A 27,223-nucleotide genomic window follows, 5' to 3' on the forward strand; every position below is an offset into this window, starting at 1 on the left:
AGCACAGAAATTGCATCGGGATTGAATACAACAGTCACCATTCGCACTTTCCTCCATGGGAGTAATGTAACAAAGATTCTACGCTTTCATCGTTCCCAGCAAGACCAGTAGTAGTTTCCGATGCACATTTGGAATCATTCTGTAAACTGTGGACCTTCAAAGTGTTGATGAAACACAGAAATTGCATCGGGATTGAGTACAACAGTCACCATGCGCACTTCCCTACATGGCAGTAATGTCGCAAGCATTCTACGCTTTGATCGTGAACTGGAAGACCAGTAGTAGTTTCCGATGCACACCTGGAGGCATTCTGTAGCCTGTGGACTATCAGAGTGTTGATAAAACACAGAAATTGCATCGGGATTGAATACAACAGTCACCATGCGCACTTTCCTCCATGGGAGTAATGTCTCAAACAGTTTACGATTTGATCGTTCCCTGGAAGACCAGTAGTAGTGTCCGATGCACATCTGGAGGCATTCTGTAATCTGTGCACTATCAGAGTGTTGATGAAACACAGAAATTGCATCGGGCTTGAATACAACAGTCGCCATGCCCACTCTCCTACATGGGAGTAATGTCGCAAGCATTCTACGCTTTGATCGATCCCTGGAAGACCAGTAGTAGTTTCCGAGGCACATCTGGGGGCATTCTGTAATGTGTGGACTATCAGAGTGTTGATGAAACACAGAAATTGCATCGGGATTGAATACGACAGTCAACATGCGAACTTTCCTCCATGGGAGTAATGTCTCAAACTGTCTACGCTTCGATCGTTTCCTGGAAGAGCTGTAGTAGTTTCCGATGCACATCTGGAGGCATTCTGTAATCTGTGGACCTTCAAAGTGTTGATGAGACACAGAAATTGCATCGGGCTTGAATACAACAGTCACCATGCCCACTTTCCTACATGGGAGTAATGTCGCAAGCATTCTACGCTTTGATCGATCCCTGGAAGACCAGTAGTAGTTTCCGATTCACATCTGGAGGCATTCTGTAGTCTGTGGATTATCAGAGTGTTGATAAAACACAGATATTGCATCGGGATTGAATACAACAGTCACCATGCGCACTTTCCTCCATGGGAGCAATGTCTCAAACAGTTTACACTTTGATCTTTCCCTGAAGACCAGTAGTTGTTTCCGATGCATACCTGGAGGCACTCTGTAGTCTGTGGACTATCAGGGTGTTGATAAAACACAGAAATTGCATCGGGATTGAATACAACAGTCACCATGCGCACATTCCTCCATGGGAGTAATGTCTCAAACAGTTTACGCTTTGATCGTTCCCTGGAAGAATATTAGTAGTTTTCGATGGTCATCTGGGGACATTCTGTAATATGTGGACTATCAGAGTGTTGATGAAAAACAGAAATTGCATCGGGATTGAATACAACAGTCACCATGCGCACTTTCCTCCATGGGAGTAATGTCTCTAACAGTCTATGGTTTGATCGTTTCCTGGAAGACCAGTAGTAGTTTCCGATGCACATCTGGTGGCATTCAGTAATCTTTGGATCTTAAAAGTGTTGATGAAACACAAAATGGTATCGGGATTCAATACAACAGTCACCATGTGCACTTTCCTCCATGGGAGTAATGTCTCAAACAGTCTATGCTTTGATTGTTCCATGGAAGACCAGTAGTAGTTTCCGATGCACATCTGTGGGCATTCTGTAATGTGTGGACTATCAGAGTGTTGATGAAACACAGAAATTGCATCGGGATTGAATACAACAGTCACCATACGCACTTTCCTCCATGGGAGTAATGTCTCAAACAGTCTACGCTTTGATCGTTCCCTGCAAGACCAGTAGTAGTTTCCGATGCACATCTGGAGGCATTCTGTAATCTGTGGACCCTCAAAGTGTTGATGAAACACAGAAATTGCATCGGGATTGAATACAACAGTCACTATTCGCACTTTCCTCCATGGGAGTAATGTCTCAAACAGTCTACGCTTTGATCGTTCCCTGCAAGACCAGTAGTAGTTTCCGATGCACATTTATAATCATTCTGTAATCTTTGGACCTTCAAAGTGTTGATGAAACACAGAAATTGCATCGGGATTGAATACAACAGTCACCATGCGCACTTTCCTACATGGCACTAATGTCGCAAGCATTCTACGCTTTGATCGTACCCTGGAAGACCAGTAGTAGTTTCCGATGCACACCTGGAGGCATTCTGTAGCCTGTGGACTATCAGAGTGTTGATAAAACACAGAAATTGCATCTGGCTTGAATACAACAATCACCATGCGCACTTTCCTCCATGGGAGTAATGTCTCTAACAGTCTATGGTTTGATCGTTTCCTGGAAGACCAGTAGTAGTTTCCGATGCACATCTGGTGGCATTCAGTAATCTTTGGATCTTAAAAGTGTTGATGAAACACAAAATGGTATCGGGCTTGAATACAACAGTCACCATGCCCACTTTCCTCCATGGGAGTAATGTCGCAAGCATTCTACGCTTTGATCGATCCCTGGAAGACCAGTAGTAGTTTCCGAGGCACATCTGGGGGCATTCTGTAATGTGTGGACTATCCGAGTGTTGATGAAACACAGAAATTGCATCGGGATTGAATACAACAGTCACCCTGCGTACTTCCCTACATGGCAGTAATGTCGCAAGCATTCTACGCTTTGATCGTAAACTGGAAGACCAGTAGTAGTTTCCGATGCACACCTGGAGGCATTCTGTAGCCTGTGGACTATCAGAGTGTTGATAAAACACAGAAATTGCATCGGGATTGAATACAACAGTCACCATGCGCACTTTCCTCCATGGGAGTAATGTCACAAACAGTCTACGCTTTGTTCGTTCCCTTGAAGACCAGTAGTAGTTTCCGATGCACATCTGGAGTCATTCTGTAATCTGTGGACTATCAGAGTGTTGATGAAACACAGAAATTGCATCGGGATTGAATACAACAGTCACCATGCGCACTTTCTTCCATGGGAGTAATGTTCTAACAGTTTACGCTTTGATCGTTCCCTGGAAGACCAGTAGTGATTCCGATGCACATCTGGAAGCATTGTGTACAGTGTGGACTATCAGAGTGTTAATGAAACAAAGAAATTGCATCAGGATTGAATACAACAGTCACCATGCGCACTTTCCTCCATGGGAGTAATGTCTCAAACAGTCTACGCTTTGATCGTTCCCTGGAAGACCAGTAGTAGTTTCCGATGCATATCTGGGGGCATTCTGTATTGTGTGGACTATCAGAGTGTTGATGAAACACAGATATTGCATCGGGATTGAATACAACAGTCACCATGCGAACTTTCCTCCATGGGAGTAATGTCTCAAACTGTCTACGCTTTGATCGTTTCCTGGAAGACCAGTAGTAGTTTCCGATGCACATTTGGAATTATTCTGTAATCTGTGGACATTCAAAGTGTTGATGAAACACAGAAATTGCATCGGGATTGAATAGAACAGTCACCATGCGGACTTTCCTACAAGGGAGTAATGTCGCAAGCATTCTACGCTTTGATCGTACCCTGGAAGACCAGTAGTAGTTTCCGATGCATACCTGGAGGCATTCTGTAGTCTGTGGACTATCAGGGTGTTGATAAAACACAGAAATTGCATCGGGATTGAATACAACAGTCACCATGCGCACTTTCCTCCATGGGAGTAATGTCTCAAAAAGTTTACGCTTTGATCGTTCCCTTGAAGAACATTAGTAGTTTCCGATGGTCATCTGGGGACATTCTGTAATGTGTGGACTATCAGAGTGTTGATGAAACACAGAAATTGCATCGGGATTGAATACAACAGTCACCATGTGCACTTTCCTCCATGGGAGTAATGTCTCAAACAGTCTATGGTTTGATCGTTTCCTGGAAGACCAGTAGTAGTTTCCGATGCACATCTGGTGGCATTGAGTAATCTTTGGATCTTAAAAGTGTTGATGAAACACAAAATGGTATCGGGATTCAATACAACAATCACCATGCGCACTTTCCTCCATGGGAGTAATGTCTCAAACAGTCTACGCTTTGATCGTTCCATGGAAGACCAGTAGTAGTTTCCGATGCACATCTGTGGGCATTCTGTAATGTGTGGACTATCAGAGTGTTGATGAAACACAGAAATTGCATCGGGATTGAATAGAACAGTCACCATGCGCACTTTCCTACATGGGAGTAATGTCGCAAGCATTCTACGCTTTGATCGTACCCTGGAAGACCAGTAGTAGTTTCCGATGCATACCTGGAGGCATTCTGTAGTCTGTGGACTATCAGAGTGTTGATAAAACACAGAAATTGCATCGGGATTGAATACAACAGTCACCATGCGCACTTTCCTCCATGGGAGTAATGTCTCAAACAGTCTATGGTTTGATTGTTTCCTGGAAGAACAGTAGTAGTTTCCGATGCACATCTGGTGGCATTCAGAAATCTTTGGATCTTCAAAGTGTTGATGAAACACAAAATGGTATCGGGATTCAATACAACAGTCACCATGCACACTTTCCCGCATGGGAGTAATGTCTCAAACAGTCTACGCATTGATCATTATCTGGAAGACCAGTAGTAGTTGCCGATGCACATCTGGAGGCATTCTGTAATCTGTGGACCATCAAAGTGTTGATGAAGCACAGAAATTGCATCGGGATTGAATACAACAAACACCATTCGCACTTTCCTCCATGGGAGTAATGTAACAAAGAGTCTACGCTTTCATCGTTCCCAGCAAGACCAGTAGTAGTTTCCGATGCACATTTGGAATCATTCTGTAAACTGTGGACCTTCAAAGTGTTGATGAAACACAGAAATTGCATCGGGATTGAGTACAACAGTCACCATGCGCACTTCCCTACATGGCAGTAATGTCGCAAGCATTCTACGCTTTGATCGTAAACTGGAAGACCAGTAGTAGTTTCCGATGCACACCTGGAGGCATTCTGTAGCCTGTGGACTATCAGAGTGTTGATAAAACACAGAAATTGCATCGGGATTGAATACAACAGTCACCATGCGCACTTTCCTCCATGGGAGTAATGTCACAAACAGTCTACGCTTTGTTCGTTCCCTTGAAGACCAGCAGTAGTTTCCGATGAACATCTGGAGTCATTCTGTAATCTGTGGACTATCAGAGTGTTGATGAAACACAGAAATTGCATCGGGATTGAATACAACAGTCACCATGCGCACTTTCCTCCATGGGAGTAATGTTCTAACAGTTTACGCTTTGATCGTTCCCTGGAAGACCAGTAGTGATTCCGATGCACATCTGGAAGCATTGTGTACAGTGTGGACTATCAGAGTGTTAATGAAACAAAGAAATTGCATCAGGAATGAATACAACAGTCACCATGCGCACTTTCCTCCATGGGAGTAATGTCTCAAACAGTCTACGCTTTGATCGTTCCCTGGAAGACCAGTAGTAGTTTCCGATGCATATCTGGGGGCATTCTGTATTGTGTGGACTATCAGAGTGTTGATGAAACACAGATATTGCATCGGGATTGAATACAACAGTCACCATGCGAACTTTCCTCCATGGGAGTAATGTCTCAAACTGTCTACGCTTTGATCGTTTCCTGGAAGACCAGTAGTAGTTTCCGATGCACATTTGGAATTATTCTGTAATCTGTGGACATTCAAAGTGTTGATGAAACACAGAAATTGCATCGGGATTGAATAGAACAGTCACCATGCGCACTTTCCTACAAGGGAGTAATGTCGCAAGCATTCTACGCTTTGATCGTACCCTGGAAGACCAGTAGTAGTTTCCGATGCATACCTGGAGGCATTCTGTAGTCTGTGGACTATCAGGGTGTTGATAAAACACAGAAATTGCATCGGGATTGAATACAACAGTCACCATGCGCACTTTCCTCCATGGGAGTAATGTCTCAAAAAGTTTACGCTTTGATCGTTCCCTTGAAGATCATTAATAGTTTCCGATGGTCATCTGGGGACATTCTGTAATGTGTGGACTATCAGAGTGTTGATGAAACACAGAAATTGCATCGGGATTGAATACAACAGTCACCATGTGCACTTTCCTCCATGGGAGTAATGTGTCAAACAGTCTATGGTTTGATCGTTTCCTGGAAGACCAGTAGTAGTTTCCGATGCACATCTGGTGGCATTGAGTAATCTTTGGATCTTAAAAGTGTTGATGAAACACAAAATGGTATCGGGATTCAATACAACAATCACCATGTGCACTTTCCTCCATGGGAGTAATGTCTCAAACAGTCTACGCTTTGATCGTTCCATGGAAGACCAGTAGTAGTTTCCGATGCACATCTGTGGGCATTCTGTAATGTGTGGACTATCAGAGTGTTGATGAAACACAGAAATTGCATCGGGATTGAATACAACAGTCACCATGCGCACTTTCCTCCATGGGAGTAATGTCTCAAACAGTCTACGCTTTGATCGTTCCCTGCAAGACCAGTAGTAGTTTCCGATGCACATCTGGAGGCATTCTGTAATCTGTGGACCCTCAAAGTGTTGATGAAACACAGAAATTCCATCGGGATTGAATACAACAGTCACCATGCGCACTTTCCTCCAAGGGAGTAATGTCTCAAACAGTGTACGCTTTGATCGTTCCCCGCAAGAACAGTAGTAGTTTCCGATGCACATTTGGAATCATTCTGTAGTCTGTGGACCTTCAAAGTGTTGATGAAACACAGAAATTGCATCGGGATTGAATAGAACAGTCACCATGCGCACTTTCCTACATGGGAGTAATGTCGCAAGCATTCTACGCTTTGATCGTACCCTGGAAGACCAGTAGTAGTTTCCGATGCATACCTGGAGGCATTCTGTAGTCTGTGGACTATCAGAGTGTTGATAAAACACAGAAATTGCATCGGGATTGAATACAACAGTCACCATGCGCACTTTCCTCCATGGGAGTAATGTCTCAAACAGTCTATGGTTTGATTGTTTCCTGGAAGACCAGTAGTAGTTTCCGATGCACATCTGGTGGTATTCAGTAATCTTTGGATCTTCAAAGTGTTGATGAAACACAAAATGGTATCGGGATTCAATACAACAGTCACCATGCGCACTTTCCCGCATGGGAGTAATGTCTCAAACAGTCTACGCATTTATCATTATCTGGAAGACCAGTAGTAGTTTCCGATGCACATCTGGAGGCATTCTGTAATCTGTGGACCATCAAAGTGTTGATGAAGCACAGAAATTGCATCGGGATTGAATACAACAAACACCATTCGCACTTTCCTCCATGGGAGTAATGTAACAAAGAGTCTACGCTTTCATCGTTCCCAGCAAGACCAGTAGTAGTTTCCGATGCACATTTGGAATCATTCTGTAAACTGTGGACCTTCAAAGTGTTGATGAAACACAGAAATTGCATCGGGATTGAGTACAACAGTCACCATGCGCACTTCCCTACATGGCAGTAATGTCGCAAGCATTCTACGCTTTGATCGTAAACTGGAAGACCAGTAGTAGTTTCCGATGCACACCTGGAGGCATTCTGTAGCCTGTGGACTATCAGAGTGTTGATAAAACACAGATATTGCATCGGGATTGAATACATCAGTCACCATGCGCACTTTCCTCCATGGGAGTAATGTCTCAAACAGTTTACGCTTTGATCGTTCCCTGGAAGAACATTAGTAGTTTCTGATGGTCATCTGGGGACATTCTGTAATGTGTGGATATCAGAGTGTTGATGAAACACAGAAATTGCATCGGGATTGAATACAACAGTCACCATGCGCACTTTTCTCCATGGGAGTAATGTCACAAACAGTCTACGCTTTGTTCGTTCCCTTGAAGACCAGTAGTAGTTTCCGATGCACATCTGGAGTCATTCTGTAATCTGTGGACTATCAGAGTGTTGATGAAACACAGAAATTGCATCGGGATTGAATACAACAGTCACCATGCGCACTTTCCTCCATGGGAGTAATGTACTAACAGTTTACGCTTTGATCGTTCCCTGGAAGACCAGTAGTGATTCCGATGCACATCTGGAAGCATTCTGTACAGTGTGGACTATCAGAGTGTTAATGAAACAAAGAAATTGCATCAGGATTGAATACAACAGTCACCATGCGCACTTTCCTCCATGGGAGTAATGTCTCAAAAAGTTTACGCTTTGATCGTTCCCTGGAAGAACATTAGTAGTTTCCGATGGTCATCTGGGGACTTTCTGTAATGTGTGGACTATCAGAGTGTTGATGAAACACAGAAATTACATCGGGATTGAATACAACAGTCACCATGTGCACTTTCCACCATGGGAGTAATGTCTCAATCAGTCTATGGTTTGATCGTTTCCTGGAAGACCAGTAGTAGTTTCCGATGCACATCTGGTGGCATTCAGTAATCTTTGGAACTTCAAAGTGTTGATGAAACACAAAATGGTATCGGGATTCAATACAACAGTCACCATGCGCACTTTCCTCCATTGGAGTAATGTCTCAAACTGTCTACACTTTGAAAGTTTCCTGGAAGACCAGTAGTAGTTTCTGATGCACATCTGGAGGCATTCTGTAAACTGTGGACCTTCAAAGTGTTGATGAAGCACAGAAATTGCATCGGGATTGAATACAACAGTCACCATGCGCACTTTCCTCCATGGGAGAAATGTCACAAAGAGTCTACGCTTTGATCGTTCCCTGGAAGACCAGGAATAGTTTCCGATGCACATCTGGAGGCATTCTGTAATCTGTGGAGTATCAGAGTGTTGATGAAACACAGAAATTGCATCGGGATTGAATACAATAGTCACCATGCGCACTTTCCTCCATGGGAGTAATGTCTCTAACAGTTTACGCTTTGATCGTTCCCTGGAAGACCAGTAGTAGTTTGCGATGCACATCTGTTGGCATTCTGTAATGTGTGGACTATCAGAGTGTTGATGAAACACAGAAATTGCATCGGGATTGAATACAACATGCACCATGCGCACTTCCCTCCATGGGAGTAATGTCTCAAACTGTTTACGCTTTGATCGTTTCCTGGAAGACCAGTAGTAGTTTCCGATGCACATCTGGGGGCATTCTGTAATGTGTGGACTATCAGAGTGTTGATGAAACACAGATATTGCATCGGGATTGAATACAACAGGCACCATGCGCACTTTCCTCCATGGGAGTAATGTCACAAACAGTCTACGCTTTGGTCGTTCCCTGGAAGACCAGTAATAGTTTCCGAGGCACGTCTGGAGGCATTCTGTAATATGTGGACTACCAGAGTGTTGATGAAACAGAGAATTTGCATCGGGATTGAATACAACAATCACCATGCGCACTTTCCTCCATGGGAGTAATGTCTCAAACACTTTACGTTGTGATCGTTCCCTGGAGAATCAGTAGTAGTTTCCGATGCACATCTGGGGTCATTCTGTAATGTGTAGACTGTCAGAGTGTTGATGAAACACAGAAATTGCATCAGGATGGAATACAACAGTCACCATGCGCACTTACCTACATGGGAGTAATGTCTCAAACAGTCTACGCTTTGATCGTTCCACGGAAGACCAGTAGTAGTTTCCGATGCGCATCTGTGGGCATTCTGTAATGTGTGGACTATCAGAGCGTTGATGAAACACAGAAATTGCATCGGGATTGAATACAACAGTCACCATTCGCACTTTCCTCCATGGGAGTAATGTCTCAAACAGTCTACGCTTTGATCGTTCCCTGCAAGACCAGTAGTAGTTTCCGATGCACATCTGGAGGCATTCTGTAATCTGTGGACCCTTAAAGTGTTGATGAAACACAGAAATTGCATCGCGATTGAATACAACAGTCACCATGCGCACTTTCCTCCAAGGGAGTTATGTCTCAAAGAGTTTATGCTTTGATCGTATCTGGAAGACAAGTAGTAGTTTACAATGCACATCTGGAGGCATTCTGTAATGTGTGGACTATCAGAGTGTTGATGAAACACAGAAATTGCATCGAGATTGAATACAACAGGCACCATGCGCACTTTCCTCCATGGGAGTAATGTCTCAAACAGTTTACGCTTTGATCGTATCTGGAAGACCAGTAGTACTTTCCGATGCACACCTGGAGGCATTCTGTAGTCTGTGGACTATCAGATTGTTGATAAAACACAGAAATTGCATCGGGATTGAATACAACAGTCACCATGCGCACTTTCCTTCATGGGAGTAATGTCTCAAACAGTTTACGCTTTGATCGTTCCCTGGAAGAACATTAGTAGTTTCCGATGGCCATCTGGGGACATTCTGTAATGCGTGGACTATCAGAGTGTTGATGAAACACAGAAATTGCATCGGGTTTGAATACAACAGTCACCATGCGCACTTTCCTCCATGGGAGTAATGTCTCAAACAGTCTATGGCTTGATCGTTTCCTGGAAGACCAGTAGTAGTTTCCGATGCACATCTGGTGGCATTCAGTAATCTTTGGATCTTCCAAGTGTTGATGAAACACAAAATTGCATCGGGATTCAATACAACAGTCACCATGCGCACTTTCTTCCATTGGAGTAATGTCTTAAACTGTCTACACTTTGAAAGTTTCCTGGAAGACCAGCAGTAGTTTCCGATGCACATCTGAGGGCATTCTGTAATGTGAGGACTATCAGAGTGTTGATGAAACACAGAAATTGCATCGGGATTGAATACAACAGGCACCATGCGCACTTTCCTCCATGGGAGTAATGTCTCAAACAGTTTACGCTTTGATCGTTCCCTGGAAGACCAGTAGTAGTTTCCGATGCATATCTGGGGGCACTCTGCATTGTGTGGATTTTCAGAGTCTTGATGAAACACAGAAATTGCATCGGGATTGAATACAACAGTCACCATGCGCACTTTCCTACATGGCAGTAATGTCGCAAGCATTCTACGCTTTGATCGTACCCTGGAAGACCAGTAGTAGTTTCCGAAGCATACCTGGAGGCATTCTGTAGTCTGCGGACTATCAGGGTGTTGATAAAACACAGAAATTGCATCGGGATTGAATACAAGAGTCACCATGCGCACTTTCCTCCATGGGAGTAATTTCTCTAACAGTTTACGCTTTGATTGTTCCCTGGAAGACCAGTAGTGATTCCGATGCACATCTGGAAGCATTCTGTACAGTGTGGACTATCAGAGTGTTAATGAAACAAAGAAATTGCATCAGGATTGAATACAACAGTCACCATGCTCACTTTCCTCCATGGGAGTAATGTCTCAAACAGTCTACGCTTTGATCGTTCCCTGGAAGAACATTAGTAGTTTCCGATGGTCATCTGGGGACATTCTGTAATGTGTGGACTATCAGAGTGTTGATGAAACACAGAAATTGCATCGGGATTGAATACAGCAGTCACCATGTGCACTTTCCTCCATGGGAGTAATGTGTCAAACAGTCTATGGTTTGATCGTTTCCTGGAAGACCAGTAGTAGTTTCCGATGCACATCTGGTGGCATTCAGTAATCTTTGGATCTTCAAAGTGTTGATGAAACACAAAATGGTATCGGGATTCAATACAACAGTCACCATGCGCACTTTCCTCCATTGGAGTAATGTCTCAAACTGTCTACACTTCGAAAGTTTCCTGGAAGACCAGCAGTAGTTTCCGATGCTTATCTGGAGGCATTCTGCAATCTGTGGACCTTCAAAGTGTTGATGAAGCACAGAAATTGCATCGGGATTGAATACAACAGTCACCATGCGCACTTTCCTCCATGGGAGTAATGTCACAAAGAGTCTACGCTTTCATCGTTCCCTGGAAGACCAGTAATAGTTTCCGATGCACATCTGGTGGCATTCTGTAATCTGTGGACTATCAGAGTGTTGATAAAACACAGAAATTGCATCGGGATTGAATACAACAGTCACCATGTGCACTTTCCTCCATGGGAGTAATGTCTCTAACAGTTAACGCTTTGATCGTTCCCTGGAAGACCAGTAGTAGTTTGCGATGCACATCTGTGGGCATTCTGTAATGTGTGGACTATCAGAGTGTTGATGAAACACAGAAATTGCATCGAGATTGAATACAACAGTCACCATGCGCACTTTCCTCCATGGGAGTAATGTCACAAAGAGTATACGCTTTCATCGTTCCCTGGAAGACCAGTAATAGTTTCCGATGCACATCTGGAGGCATTCTGTAATCTGTGGACTATCAGAGTGTTGATGAAACACAGAAATTGCATCGGGTTTGAATACAACAGTCACCATGCGCACTTTCCTCCATGGGAGTAATGTCTCAAACAGTCTATGGCTTGATCGTTTCTTGGAAGACCAGTAGTAGTTTCCGATGCACATCTGGTGGCATTCAGTAATCTTTGGATCTTCAAAGTGTTGATGAAACACAAAATGGTATCGGGATTCAATACAACAGTCACCATGCGCACTTTCCTCCATTGGAGTAATGTCTTAAACTGTCTACACTTTGAAAGTTTCCTGGAAGACCAGCAGTAGTTTCCGATGCATATCTGGGGGCACTCTGCATTGTGTGGATTTTCAGAGTGTTGATGAAACACAGAAATTGCATCAGCATTGAATACATCAGTCACCATGCGCACCTTCCTCCATGGGAGTAATGTCACAAACAGTCTACGCTTTGGTCGTTCACTGGAAGACCAGTAATAGTTTCCGAGGGACGTCTGGAGGCATTCTGTAATATGTGGACTATCAGAGTGTTGATGAAACAGAGAATTTGCATCGGGATTGAATACAACAATCACCATGCGCACATTCCCCCATGGGAGTATGTCTCAAACAGTCTACGCATTGATCGTTCCCCGGAAGACCAGTAGTAGTTTGCGATGCACATCTGTGGGCATTCTGTAATGTGTGAACTATCAGAGTGTTGATGAAACACAGAAATTGCATCGGGAATGAATACACCAGGGACCATGCGCACTTTCCTCCATGGGAGTAATGTCTCAAACAGTTTACGCTTTTATCGTTCCCTGGAAGACCAGTAGTAGTTTCCGATGCATATCTGGGGGCACTCTGCATTGTGTGGATTTTCAGAGTGTTGATGAAACACAGAAATTGCATCAGCATTGAATACATCAGTCACCATGCGCACTTTCCTCCATGGGAGTAATGTCACAAAGAGTCTACGCTTTGGTCGTTCACTGGAAGACCAGTAATAGTTTCCGAGGCACGTCTGGAGGGATTCTGTAATATGTGGACTACCAGAGTGTTGATGAAACAGAGAATTTGCATCGGGATTGAAGACAACAATCACCATGCGCACTTTATTCCATTGGAGTAATGTCTCAAACACTTTACGCTTTGATCGTTCCCTGGAGAACCAGTAGTAGTTTCCGATGCACATCTGGGGTCATTCTGTAATGTGTGGACTGTCAGAGTGTTGATGAAACACAGAAATTGCATCAGGATGGAATACAACACTCACCATGCGCACATACCTACATGGGAGTAATGTCTCAAACAGTCTACGCTTTGATCGTTCCATGGAAGACCAGTAGTAGTTTCCGATGCCCATCTGTGGGTATTCTGTAATGTGTGGACTATCAGAGTGTTGATGAAACACAGAAATTGCATCGGGATTGAATACAACAGTCACCATTCGCACTTTCCTCCATGGGAGTAATGTCTCAAACAGTCTACGCTAAGATCGTTCCCTGCAAGACCAGTAGTAGTTTCCGATGCACATCTGGAGGCATTCTGTTATCTGTGGACCCTCAAAGTGTTGATGAAACACAGAAATTGCATCGCGATTGAATACAACAGTCACCATGCGCACTTTCCTACAAGGGAGTAATGTCTCAAAGAGTTTACGCTTTGATCATATCTGGAAGACCAGTAGTAGTTTCCGATGCACATCTGGAGGCATTCTGTAATCTGTGGACTATCAGAGTGTTGATAAAACACAGAAATTGCATCGGGATTGAATACAACAGTCACCATGTGCACTTTCCTCCATGGGAGTAATGTCTCTAACAGTTTACGCTTTGATCGTTCCCTGGAAGACCAGTAGTAGTTTGCGATGCACATCTGTGGGCATTCTGTAATGTGTGGACTATCAGAGTGTTGATGAAACACAGAAACTGCATCGGGATTGAATACAACAGTCACCATGCGCACTTTAATCCGTGGAAGTAATGTCTCAACAGTCTACGCTTTGATCGTTCAATGGAAGACCAGTAGTAGTTTCCGATGCACATCTGGAGGCATTCTGTTATCTGTTTACTATCAGAGTGTTGTTGAAACACAGAAATTGCCTCGGGATTGAATACAACACTCACCATGCGCACATACCTACATGGGAGTAATGTCTCAAACAGTCTACGCTTTGATCGTTCCATGGAAGACCAGTAGTAGTTTCCGATGCCCATCTGTGGGTATTCTGTAATGTGTGGACTATCAGAGTGTTGATGAAACACAGAAATTGCATCGGGATTGAATACAACAGTCACCATGCAAACTTTCCTCCATGGAAGTAATGTCTCAAACTGTCTACGCTTTCATCGTTTCCTGGAAGACCAGTAGTAGTTACCGATTCACATTTGGAATCATTCTGTAATCTGTGGACATTCAAAGTGTTGATGAAACACAGAAATTGCATCGGGATTGAATACAACAGTCACCATGATCACTTTCCTACATGGGAGTAATGTCGCATGCATTTTACGCTTTGATCGTACCCTGGAAGACCAGTAGTAGTTTCCGATGCATACCTGGAGGCATTCTATAGTCTGTGGACTATCAGGGTGTTGATAAAACACAGAAATTGCATCGGGATTGAATACAACAGTCACCATGCGCACTTTCCTCCATGGGAGTAATGTCTCAAACAGTTTACGCTTTGATCGTTCCCTGGAAGACCAGTAGTAGTTTCCGATGCATATCTGGGGGCACTCTGCATTGTGTGGATTTTCAGAGTGTTGATGAAACACAGAAATTGCATCGGGATTGAATACAACAGTGACCATGCGCACTTTCCTCCATGGGAGTAATGTCTCAAACAGTCTATGGTTTGATCGTTTCCTGGAAGACCAATAGTAGTTTCCGATGCACATCTGGTGGCATTCAGTAATCTTTGGATCTTCAAAGTGTTGATGAAACACAAAATGGTATCGGGATTCAATACAACAGTCACCATGCGCACTTTCCTCCATGGGAGTAATGTCTCAAGCAGTCTACGCATTGATCGTTCCCTGGAAGACCAGTAGTAGTTTCCGATGCACATCTGGAGGTATTCTGTAATCTGTGGACTACCAGAGTGTTGATGAAACACAGAAATTGCATCATGATTGAATACAACAGTCACTATGCGCACTTTCCTCCATGGGAGTAATGTCACAAACAGTCTACGTTTGATCGTTCCCTGGAAGACCAGTAATAGGTTCCGAGGCACGTCTGGAGGCATTCTGTAGTATGTGGACTACCAGAGTGTTGATGAAACAGAGAATTTGCATCGGGATTGAATACAACAATCACCATGCGCACTTTCCTCCATGGGAGTAATGTCTCAAACACTTTACGCTTTGATCGTTCCCTGGAGAGCCAGTAGTAGTTTCCGATGCACATCTGTGATCATTCTGTAATGTGTGGACTGTCAGAGTGTTGATGAAACACAGAAATTGCATCAGGATCGAATACAACAGTCACCATGCGCACTTACCTCTATTGGAGTAATGTCTCAAACCGTCTACGCTTTGATCGTTCCCTGGAAGACCAGTAGTAGTTTCCGATGCACATCTGTGGGCATTCTGTAATGTGTGGACTATCAGAGTGTTGATGAAACACAGAAATTGCATCGGGATTGAATACAACAGTCACCATTCCCACTTTCCTAGAACGGAGTAATGTCTCAAAGAGTTTACGCTTTGATCGTTCCCTGGATGTCCAGTAGTAGTTTCCGATGCACATCCGGAGGCATTCTGTAATCTGTGGACTATCAGAGTGTTGATAAAACACAGAAATTGCGTCGGGATTGAATACAACAGTCACCATACGCACTTTCCTCCATGGTAGTAATGTCTCAAACAGTCAATGGTTTGATCGTTTCCTGGAAGACCAGTAGTAGTTTCCAATGCACATCTGGTGGCATTCAGTAATCTTTGGATCTTCAAACTGTTGATGAAACAAAAAATGGTATCGGGATTCAATACAACAGTCACCATGCGCATTTTCCTCCATGGGAGTAATGTCTCAAACAGTTTACGCTTTGATCGTTCCCTGGAAGACCAGTAGTAGTTTCCGATGCACATCTGGGGACATTCTGTAATGTGTAGACTATCAGAGTGTTGATGAATCACAGAAATTGCATCAGGATTGAATACAACAGTCACCATGCACACTTTCCTCCATGGGAGCAATGTCTCAAACAGTTTACGTTTTGATCTTTCCCTGGAAGTCCAGTAGTAGTTTCCGATGCACACCTGGAGGCATTCTGTAGTCTGTGGACTATGAGAGTGTTGATAAAACACAGAAATCGCATCGTGATTGAATACAACAGTCACCATGCGCACTTTCCCCCTTTTGAGTAATGTCTCATACAGTTTACCCTTTGATCGTTCCCTGGAAGACCAGTAGTAGTTTCTGAGGCACATCTGGAGGCATTCTGTAATCTGTGGACCTCCAAAGTGTTGATGAGACACAGAAATTGCATCGGGCTTTAATACAACAGTCAACATGCGCACATTCCCCCATGGGGGTAATGTCTCAAAGAGTCTACGCATTGATCGTTCCCTGGATGACCAGGAGTAGTTTCCGATGCACATCTGGAGGCATTCTGTAATCTGTGGACTATCAGAGTGTTGATGAAACACAGAAATAGCATCGGGATTGAATACAACAGTCACCATGCGCACTTTCCTACATGGGTGTAATGTCGCAAGCATTCTACCCTTTGATCGTACCCTGGAAGACCAGTAGTAGTTTCCGATGCACACCTGGAGGCATTCTGTAGTCTGTGGACTATCAGAGTGTTGATAAAACACAAAATTGCATCGGGATTGAATAGAACAGTCACAATGCGCACTTTCCTCCATGGGAGTAATGTCCCAAACGGTTTACGCTCTGATCGTTCGCTGGAAGAACATTAGTAGTTTCCGATGGTCCTCTGATGACATTCTGTAATGCGTGGACTATCAGAGTGTTGATGAAACACAATAATTGCATAGGGATTGAATACAACAGTGACCATGCGCACTTTCCTCCATGGGAGTAATGTCTCAAACAGTCTACGTTTTGATCGTTCCCTGCAAGACCATTAGTAGTTTCCGATGCACATTTGGAATCATTCTGTAATCTGTGGACCTTCAAAGTGTTGATGGAACACAGAAATTGCATCGGAATTGAATACAACAGTCACCATGCGCACTTTCCTACATTGGAGTAATGTCGCAAGCATTCTACGCTTTGATCGTACCCTGGAAGACCAGTAGTAGTTTTCGATGCACACCTGGAGGCATTCTGTAGTCTGTGGACTATCAGAGTGTTGATAAAACACAGATAATGCATCGGGATTGAATACAACAGTCACCATGCGCACTTTCCTCCATGGGCGTAATGTCTCAAACAGTTTACGCTTTGATCGTTCCCTGGAAGACCAGAAGTGTTTCCGATGCACATCTGGAGGCATTCTGTAATCTGTGGACCTTCAAAGTGTTGATGAAACACAGAAATTGCATCGGGATTAAATACAACAGTCACCATGCGCACTTTCCTCCATGGGAGTAATGCCTCAAGCAATCTACGCTTTGATCGTTCCCTGGATGACCTGTTGTATTTTCCGATGCACATCTGGAGGCATTCTGTAGTCTGTGGACTATCAGAGTGTTGATAAAACACAAAAATTGCATCGGGATTGAATACAACAGTCACCATGCGCACTTTCCTCCATGGGAGTAATGTCTCAAACAATTTACGCTTTGATCGCTCCCTGGAAGACCAGTAGTAGTTTCCGATGCACATCTGGGGACATTCTGTAATGTGTGGACTATCAGAGTGTTGATGAATCACAGAAATTGCATCAGGATTGAATACAACAGTCACCATGCACACTTTCCTCCATGGGAGCAATGTCTCAAACAGTTTACGTTTTGATCTTTCCCTGGAAGACCAGTAGTAGTTTCCGATGCACACTTGGAGGCATTCTGTAGTCTGTGGACTATGAGAGTGTTGATAAAACACAGAAATCGCATCGTGATTGAATACAACAGTCACCATGCGCACTTTCCCCCATTTGAGTAATGTCTCATACAGTTTACCCTTTGATCGTTCCCTGGAAGACCAGTAGTAGTTTCTGCGGCACATCTGGAGGCATTCTGTAATCTGTAGACCTCCAAAGTGTTGATGAGACACAGAAATTGCATCGGGCTTTAATACAACAGTCAACATGCGCACATTCCCCCATGGGGGTAATGTCTCAAAGAGTCTACGCTTTGATCGTTCCCTGGATGACCAGGAGTAGTTTCCGATGCACATCTGGAGGCATTCTGTAATCTGTGGACTATCAGAGTGTTGATGAAACACAGAAATAGCATCGGGATTGAATACAACAGTGACCATGCGCACTTTCCTCCATGGGAGTAATGTCTCAAACAGTCTACGTTTTGATCGTTCCCTGCAAGACCATTAGTAGTTTCCGATGCACATTTGGAATCATTCTGTAATCTGTGGACCTTCAAAGTGTTGATGGAACACAGAAATTGCATCGGAATTGAATACAACAGTCACCATGCGCACTTTCCTACATTGGAGTAATGTCGCAAGCATTCTACGCTTTGATCGTACCCTGGAAGACCAGTAGTAGTTTTCGATGCACACCTGGAGGCATTCTGTAGTCTGTGGACTATCAGAGTGTTGATAAAACACAGATAATGCATCGGGATTAAATACAACAGTCACCATGCGCACTTTCCTCCATGGGCGTAATGTCTCAAACAGTTTACGCTTTGATCGTTCCCTGGAAGACCAGAAGTGTTTCCGATGCACATCTGGCGGCATTCTGTAATCTGTGGACCTTCAAAGTTTTGATGAAACACAGAAATTGCATCGGGATTAAATACAACAGTCACCATGCGCACTTTCCTCCATGGGAGTAATGTCTCAAACAATCTACGCTTTGATCGTTCCCTGGATGACCTGTTGTATTTTCCGATGCACATATGGAGGCATTCTGTAAGCTGTGTACTATCAGAGTGTTGATGAAACACAGAAATTGCATCGGGATTGAATACAACAGTCACCATGCGCACTTTCCTCCATGGGAGTAATGTCTCAAACTGTCTACGCTTTGATCGTTCCCTGGAAGAACATTAGTAGTTTCCTATGGTCATCTGGGGACATTCTGTAATGTGTGGACCATCAGAGTGTTGATGAAACACAGAAATTGCATCGGGATTGATACAACAGTCACCATGCGCACTTCCCTCCATGCGAGTAATGTCTCAAACAGTCTATGGTTTGATCGTTTCCTGGAAGACCAGTAGTAGTTTCTGATGCACATCTGGTGGCATTCAGTAATCTTTGGATCTTGAAAGTGTTGATGAAACACAAAATGTTATCGGGATTCAATACAACAGTCACCATGCGCTCTTTCCTCCATGGGAGTAATGTCTCAAACAGTTTACGCTTTGATCGTTCCCTGGAAGACCAGTAGTAGTTTCCGATGCACATCTGGGTACATTCTGTAATGTGTGGACTAACGGAGTGTTGATGAAACACAGAAATTGCATCAGGATTGAATACAGCAGTCACCATGCGCACTCTCCTACATGGGTGTAATGTCGCAAGCATTCTACCCTTTGATCGTACCCTGGAAGACCAGTAGTAGTTTCCGATGCACACCTGGAGGCATTCTGTAGTCTGTGGACTATCAGAGTGTTGATAAAACACAAAATTGCATCGGGATTGAATAGAACAGTCACAATGCGCACTTTCCTCCATGGGAGTAATGTCCCAAACGGTTTACGCTCTGATCGTTCGCTGGAAGAACATTAGTAGTTTCCGATGGTCATCTGATGACATTCTGTAATGCGTGGACTATCAGAGTGTTGATGAAACACAAAAATTGCATAGGGATTGAATACAACAGTGACCATGCGCACTTTCCTCCATGGGAGTAATGTCTCAAACAGTCTATGGTTTGATCGTTCCCTGGAAGACCAGTAGTAGTTTCCGATGCACATCTGGAGGCATTCTGTAATCTGTGGACTACCAGAGTGTTGATGAAACACAGAAATTGCATCATGATTGAATACAACAGTCACTATGCGCACTTTCCTCCATGGGAGTAATGTCACAAACAGTCTACGTTTGATCGTTCCCTGGAAGACCAGTAATAGGTTCCGAGGCACGTCTGGAGGCATTCTGTAGTATGTGGACTACCAGAGTGTTGATGAAACAGAGAATTTGCATCGGGATTGAATACAACAATCACCATGCGCACTTTCCTCCATGGGAGTAATGTCTCAAACACTTTACGCTTTGATCGTTCCCTGGAGAGCCAGTAGTAGTTTCCGATGCACATCTGTGATCATTCTGTAATGTGTGGACCGTCAGAGTGTTGATGAAACACAGAAATTGCATCAGGATCGAATACAACAGTCACCATGCGCACTTACCTCTATTGGAGTAATGTCTCAAACCGTCTACGCTTTGATCGTTCCCTGGAAGACCAGTAGTAGTTTCCGATGCACATCTGTGGGCATTCTGTAATGTGTGGACTATCAGAGTGTTGATGAAACACAGAAATTGCATCGGGATTGAATACAACAGTCACCATACGCACTTTCCTCCATGGTAGTAATGTCTCAAACAGTCAATGGTTTGATCGTTTCCTGGAAGACCAGTAGTAGTTTCCAATGCACATCTGGTGGCATTCAGTAATCTTTGGATCTTCAAACTGTTGATGAAACAAAAAATGGTATCGGGATTCAATACAACAGTCACCATGCGCATTTTCCTCCATGGGAGTAATGACTCAAACAGTTTACGCTTTGATCGTTCCCTGGAAGACCAGTAGTAGTTTCCGATGCACATCTGGGTACATTCAGTAATGTGTGGACTAACAGAGTGTTGATGAAGTACAGAAATTGCATCAGGATTGAATACAGCAGTCACCATGCGCACTTTCTTCCATGGGAGTAAAGTCTCAAACAGTTTACGCATTGATCGTTCCCTGCAAGACCTGTTGTATTTTCCGATGCACATCTGGAGGCATTCTGTAGTCTGTGGACTATCAGAGTGTTGATAAAACACAAAAATTGCATCGGGATTGAATACAACAGTCACCATGCGCACTTTCCTCCATAGGAGTAATGTCTCAAACAATTTACGCTTTGATCGCTCCCTGGAAGACCAGTAGTAGTTTCCGATGCACATCTGGGGACATTCTGTAATGTGTGGACTATCAGAGTGTTGATGAATCACAGAAATTGCATCAGGATTGAATACAACCGTCACCATGCTCACTTTCCTCCATGGGAGCAATGTCTCAAAAAGTTTACGTTTTGATCTTTCCCTGGAAGACCAGTAGTAGTTTCCGATGCACACCTGGAGGCATTCTGTAGTCTGTGGACTATGAGAGTGTTGATAAAACACAGAAATCGCATCGTGATTGAATACAACAGTCACCATGCGCACTTTCCCCCATTTGAGTAGTGTCTCATACAGTTTACCCTTTGATCGTTCCCTGGAAGACCAGTAGTAGTTTCTGAGGCACATCTGGAGGCATTCTGTAATCTGTGGACCTCCAAAGTGTTGATGAGTCACAGAAATTGCATCGGGCTTGAATACAACAGTCAACATGCGCACTTTCCCCCATGGGGGTAATGTCTCAAAGAGTCTACGCTTTGATCGTTCCCTGGATGACCAGGAGTAGTTTCCGATGCACATCTGGAGGCATTCTGTAATCTGTGGACTATCAGAGTGTTGATGAAACACAGAAATAGCATCGGGATTGAATACAACAGTCACCATGCGCACTTTCCTACATGGGTGTAAAGTCGCAAGCATTCTACCCTTTGATCGTACCCTGGAAGACCAGTAGTAGTTTCCGATGCACACCTGGAGGCATTCTGTAGTCTGTGGACTATCAGAGTGTTGATAAAACACAAAATTGCATCGGGATTGAATAGAACAGTCACAATGCGCACTTTCCTCCATGGGAGTAATGTCCCAAACGGTTTACGCTCTGACCGTTCGCTGGAAGAACATTAGTAGTTTCCGATGGTCATCTGATGACATTCTGTAATGCGTGGACTATCAGAGTGTTGATGAAACACAAAAATTGCATAGGGATTGAATACAACAGTGACCATGCGCACTTTCCTCCATGGGAGTAATGTCTCAAACAGTCTACGTTTTGATCGTTCCCTGCAAGACCATTAGTAGTTTCCGATGCACATTTGGAATCATTCTGTAATCTGTGGACCTTCACAGTGTTGATGGAACACAGAAATTGCATCGGAATTGAATACAAGAGTCACCATGCGCACTTTCCTACATTGGAGTAATGTCGCAAGCATTCTACGACTTGATCGTACCCTGGAAGACCAGTAGTAGTTTTCGATGCACACCTGGAGGCATTCTGTAGTCTGTGGACTATCAGAGTGTTGATAAAACACAGATAATGCATCGGGATTGAATACAACAGTCACCATGCGCACTTTCCTCCATGGGCGTAATGTCTCAAACAGTTTACGCTTTGATCGTTCCCTGGAAGAACATTAGTAGTTTCCGATGGTCATCTGGGGACATTCTGTAATGCGTGGACTATCAGAGTGTTGATGAAACACAGAAATTGCATCGGGATTGAATACAACAAACACCAAGCGAACTTTCCTCCATGGGAGTAATGTCACAAATAGTCTACGCTTTGTTCGTTCCCTGGAAGACCAGTAGTAGTTTCCGATGCACATCTGGAGGCATTCTGTAATCTGTGGACTATCAGAGTGTTGATGAAACACAGAAATTGCATCGGGATTAAATACAACAGTCACCATGCCCACTTTCTTCCATGGGAGTAATGTCTCTAACAGTTTACGCTTTGATCGTTCCCTGGAAGACCAGAAGTGTTTCCGATGCACATCTGGAGGCATTCTGTAATCTGTGGACCTTCAAAGTGTTGATGAAACACAGAAATTGCATCGGGATTAAATACAACAGTCACCATGCGCACTTTCCTCCATGGGGGTAATGCCTCAAACAATCTACGCTTTGATCGTTCCCTGGATGACCTGTTGTATTTTCCGATGCACATCTGGAGGCATTCTGTAATCTGTGTACTATCAGAGTGTTGATGAAACACAGAAATTGCATCGGGATTGAATACAACTGTCACCATGCGCACTTTCCTCCATGGGAGTAATGTCTCAAACAGTTTACGCTTTGATCGTTCCCTGGAAGACCAGTAGTAGTTTCCGATGCATATCTGCGGTCATTGTGTAATGTGTGGTTTTTCAGAGTGTTGATGAAACACAGAAATTGCATCAGCATTGAATACAACAGTCATCATGCGCACTTTCCTCCATGCGAGTAATGTCACAAACAGTCTACGCTTTGATCGTTCCCTGGAAGACCAGTATTAGTTTCCGAGGCACACCTGGAGGCATTCTGTAATCTGTGGACTATCAGAGTGTTGATGAAACACAGAAATAGCATCGGGAATGAATACAACCGTCACCATGCGAACTTTCCTCCATGGGAGTAATGTCTCAAACTGTCTACGCTTTGATCGTTCCCTGGAAGAACATTAGTAGTTTCCTATGGTCATCTGGGGACATTCTGTAATGTGTGGACTATCAGAGTGTTGATGAAACACAGAAATTGCATCGGGATTGAATACAACAGTCACCATGCGCACTTCCCTCCATGCGAGTAATGTCTCAAACAGTCTATGGTTTGATCGTTTCCTGGAAGACCAGTAGTAGTTTCTGATGCACATCTGGTGGCATTAAGTAATCTTTGGATCTTGAAAGTGTTGATGAAACACAAAATGGTATCGGGATTCAATACAACAGTCACCATGCGCTCTTTCCTCCATGGGAGTAATGTCTCAAACAGTTTACGCTTTGATCGTTCCCTGGAAGACCAGCAGTAGTTTCCGATGCACATCTGGGTACATTCTGTAATGTGTGGACTAACGGAGTGTTGATGAAACACAGAAATTGCATCAGGATTGAATACAGCAGTCACCATGCGCACTTACCTCCATGGGAGTAATGTCTCAAACAGTTTACGCTTTGATCGTTCCCTGCAAGACCAGTAGAAGTATTCGAAGCACATCTGGAGTCATTCTGCATTCTGTGGACCTTCAAAGTGTTGATAAAACACAGACATTGCATCGGGATTGAATACATAAATCACCATGCGCACATTCCCCCATGGGAGTAATGTCTCAAACAGTCTACGCATTGATCGTTCCCTGGAAGACCAGTAGTAGTTTCCGATGCACATCTGGAATCATTCTGTAATCTGTGGACCTTCAAAGTGTTGATGAAACACAGAAGTTGCATTAGGATTGAATACAACAGTCACCATGCACACTTTCCTCCATGGGAGTAATGTCTCTAACAGTTTACGCTTTGATCGTTCCATGGAAGACCAGTAGTAGTTTCTGATGCACATCTGTGGACATTCTGTAATGTGTGGACTATCAGAGTGTTGATGAAACACAGAAATTGCTTCGGGATTGAATACAACAGTCACCATGCGCACTTTCCTCCATGGGAGTAATGTCTCAAACAGTCTACGCTTTGATCGTTTCCTGCAAGACCAGTAGTAGTTTCCGATGCACATCTCAAGGCATTCTGTAATCTGTGGACCTTCAAAGTGTTGATGAAACACAGAAATTGCATCGGGATTGAATACAACAGTCACCATGCGCACTTTCCTCCATGGGAGTAATGCCTCAAAGAGTCTACGCTTTGATCGTTCCCTGGATGACCAGGAGTAGTTTCCGATGCACATCTGGAGGCATTCTGTAATCTGTGGACTATCAGAGTGTTGATGAAACACAGAAATAGCATCGGGATTGAATACAACAGTCACCATGCGAACTTTCCTCCATGGGAGTAATGTCTCAAACTATCTACTCTTTGATCGATTCCTGGAAGACCTGTAGTAGTTTCCGATGAACATCTTTAGGCATTCTGTAGTATGTGGACTATCAGAGTGTTGATAAAACACAAAAATTGCATCGGGATTGAATACAACAGTCACCATGCGCACTTTCCTCCATGGGAGTAATGTCTCAAACAGTTTACGCTTTGATCGTTCCCTGGAAGACCAGTAGTAGTTTCCGATGCACATCTGGGGACATTCTGTAAAGTGTGGACTATCAGAGTGTTGATGAATCACAGAAATTGCATCAGGATTGAATACAACAGTCACCATGCACACTTTCCTCCATGGGAGTAATGTCTCTAACAGTTTACGCTTTGATCGTTCCCTGGAAGACCAGTAGTGTTTCCGATGCACATCTGGAGGCATTCTGTAATCTGTGGACCTTCAAAGTGTTGATGAAACACAGAAATTGAATCGGGATTGAATACAACAGTCACCATGCGCACTTTCCTCCATGGGAGTAATGCATCAAACAGTCTACGCTTTGATCGTTCCCTGGAAGACCTGTTGTATTTTCCGATGCACATCTGGAGGCATTCTGTAATCTGTGGACTATCAGAGTGTTGATGAAACACAGAAATTGCATCGGGATTGAATACAACAGTCACTATTCGCACTTTCCTCCATGGGAGTAATGTCACAAACAGTTTAGGCTTTGATCGTTCCCTGGAAGACCAGTAGTAGTTTCCGATGCATATCTGCGGTCATTCTCTAATGTGTGGATTTTCAGAGTGTTGAAGAAACACAGAAATAGTATCGTGATTGAATACAACAGTCACCATGCGAACGTTCCTCCATGGGAGTAATGTCTCAAACTATCTACGCTTTGATCGGTCCCTGGAAGACCTGTAGTAGTTTCCGATGAACATCTGGAGGCATTCTGTAGTATGTGGACTATCAGAGTGTTGATAAAACACAAAAATTGCATCGGGATTGAATACAACAGTCACCATGCGCACTTTCCTCCATGGGAGTAATGTCTCAAACAGTTTACGCTTTGATCGTTCCCTGGAAGACCAGTAGTAGTTTCCGATGCACATCTGGGGACATTCTGTAAAGTGTGGACTATCAGAGTGTTGATGAATCACAGAAATTGCATCAGGATTGAATACAACAGTCACCATGCACACTTTCCTCCATGGGAGTAATGTCTCTAACAGTTTACGCTTTGATCGTTCCCTGGAAGACCAGTAGTGTTTCCGATGCACATCTGGAGGCATTCTGTAATCTGTGGACCTTCAGAGTGTTGATGAAACACAGAAATTGAATCGTGATTGAATACACCATGCGAACTTTCCTCCATGGGAGTAATGTCTCAAACAATCTACGCTTTGATCGATCCCTGGAAGACCTGTAGTAGTTTCCGATGAACATCTGGAGGCATTCTGTACTGTGTGGACTATTAGAGTGTTGATAAAACACAAAAATTGCATCGGGATTGAATACAACAGTCACCATGCGCACTTTCCTCCATGGGAGTAATGTCTCAAACTGTTTACGCTTTGATCGTTCCCTGGAAGACCAGTAGTAGTTTCCAAGGCACATCTGGAGGCACTCTGTAATCTGTGGACCTTCAAAGTGTTGATGAGACACAGAAATTGCATCGGGCTTGAATACAACAGTCAACATGCGCACTTTCCTCCATGGGAGTAATGTCTCAAAGAGTCTACGCTTTGATCGTTCCCTGGATGACCAATAGTAATTTCCAAAGCACATCTGGAGGCATTCTGTAATCTGTGGACTATCAGAGTGTTGATGAAACACAGAAATAGCATCGGGATTGAATACAACAGTCTCCATGCGAACTTTCCTCCATGGGAGTAATGTCTTAATCTGTCTACGCTTTGATCGTTTCCTGGAAGACCAGTAGTAGTTTCTGATGCACATCTGGAGGCATTCTGTATTCTGTGGACCTTCAAAGTGTTGATGAAACACAGAAATTGCATCGGGATTGAATACACCAGTCACTATGCCCACTTTCCTACATGGGAGTAATGTCGCAAGCATTCTACGCTTTGATCGATCCCTGGAAGACCAGTAGTAGTTTCCGATGCACATCTGGAGGCATTCTGTAATGTGTGGACTAACAGAGTGTTGATGAAACACAGAAATTGCATGACGATTGAATACAGCAGTCACCATGCGCACTTTCCTCCATGGGAGTAATGTCTCAAACAGTTTT

This window comes from Schistocerca gregaria, unplaced genomic scaffold, assembly GCF_023897955.1.
Source record: "Schistocerca gregaria isolate iqSchGreg1 unplaced genomic scaffold, iqSchGreg1.2 ptg000066l, whole genome shotgun sequence".
In the NCBI taxonomy this organism is placed as follows: Eukaryota; Metazoa; Arthropoda; class Insecta; order Orthoptera; family Acrididae; genus Schistocerca; species Schistocerca gregaria.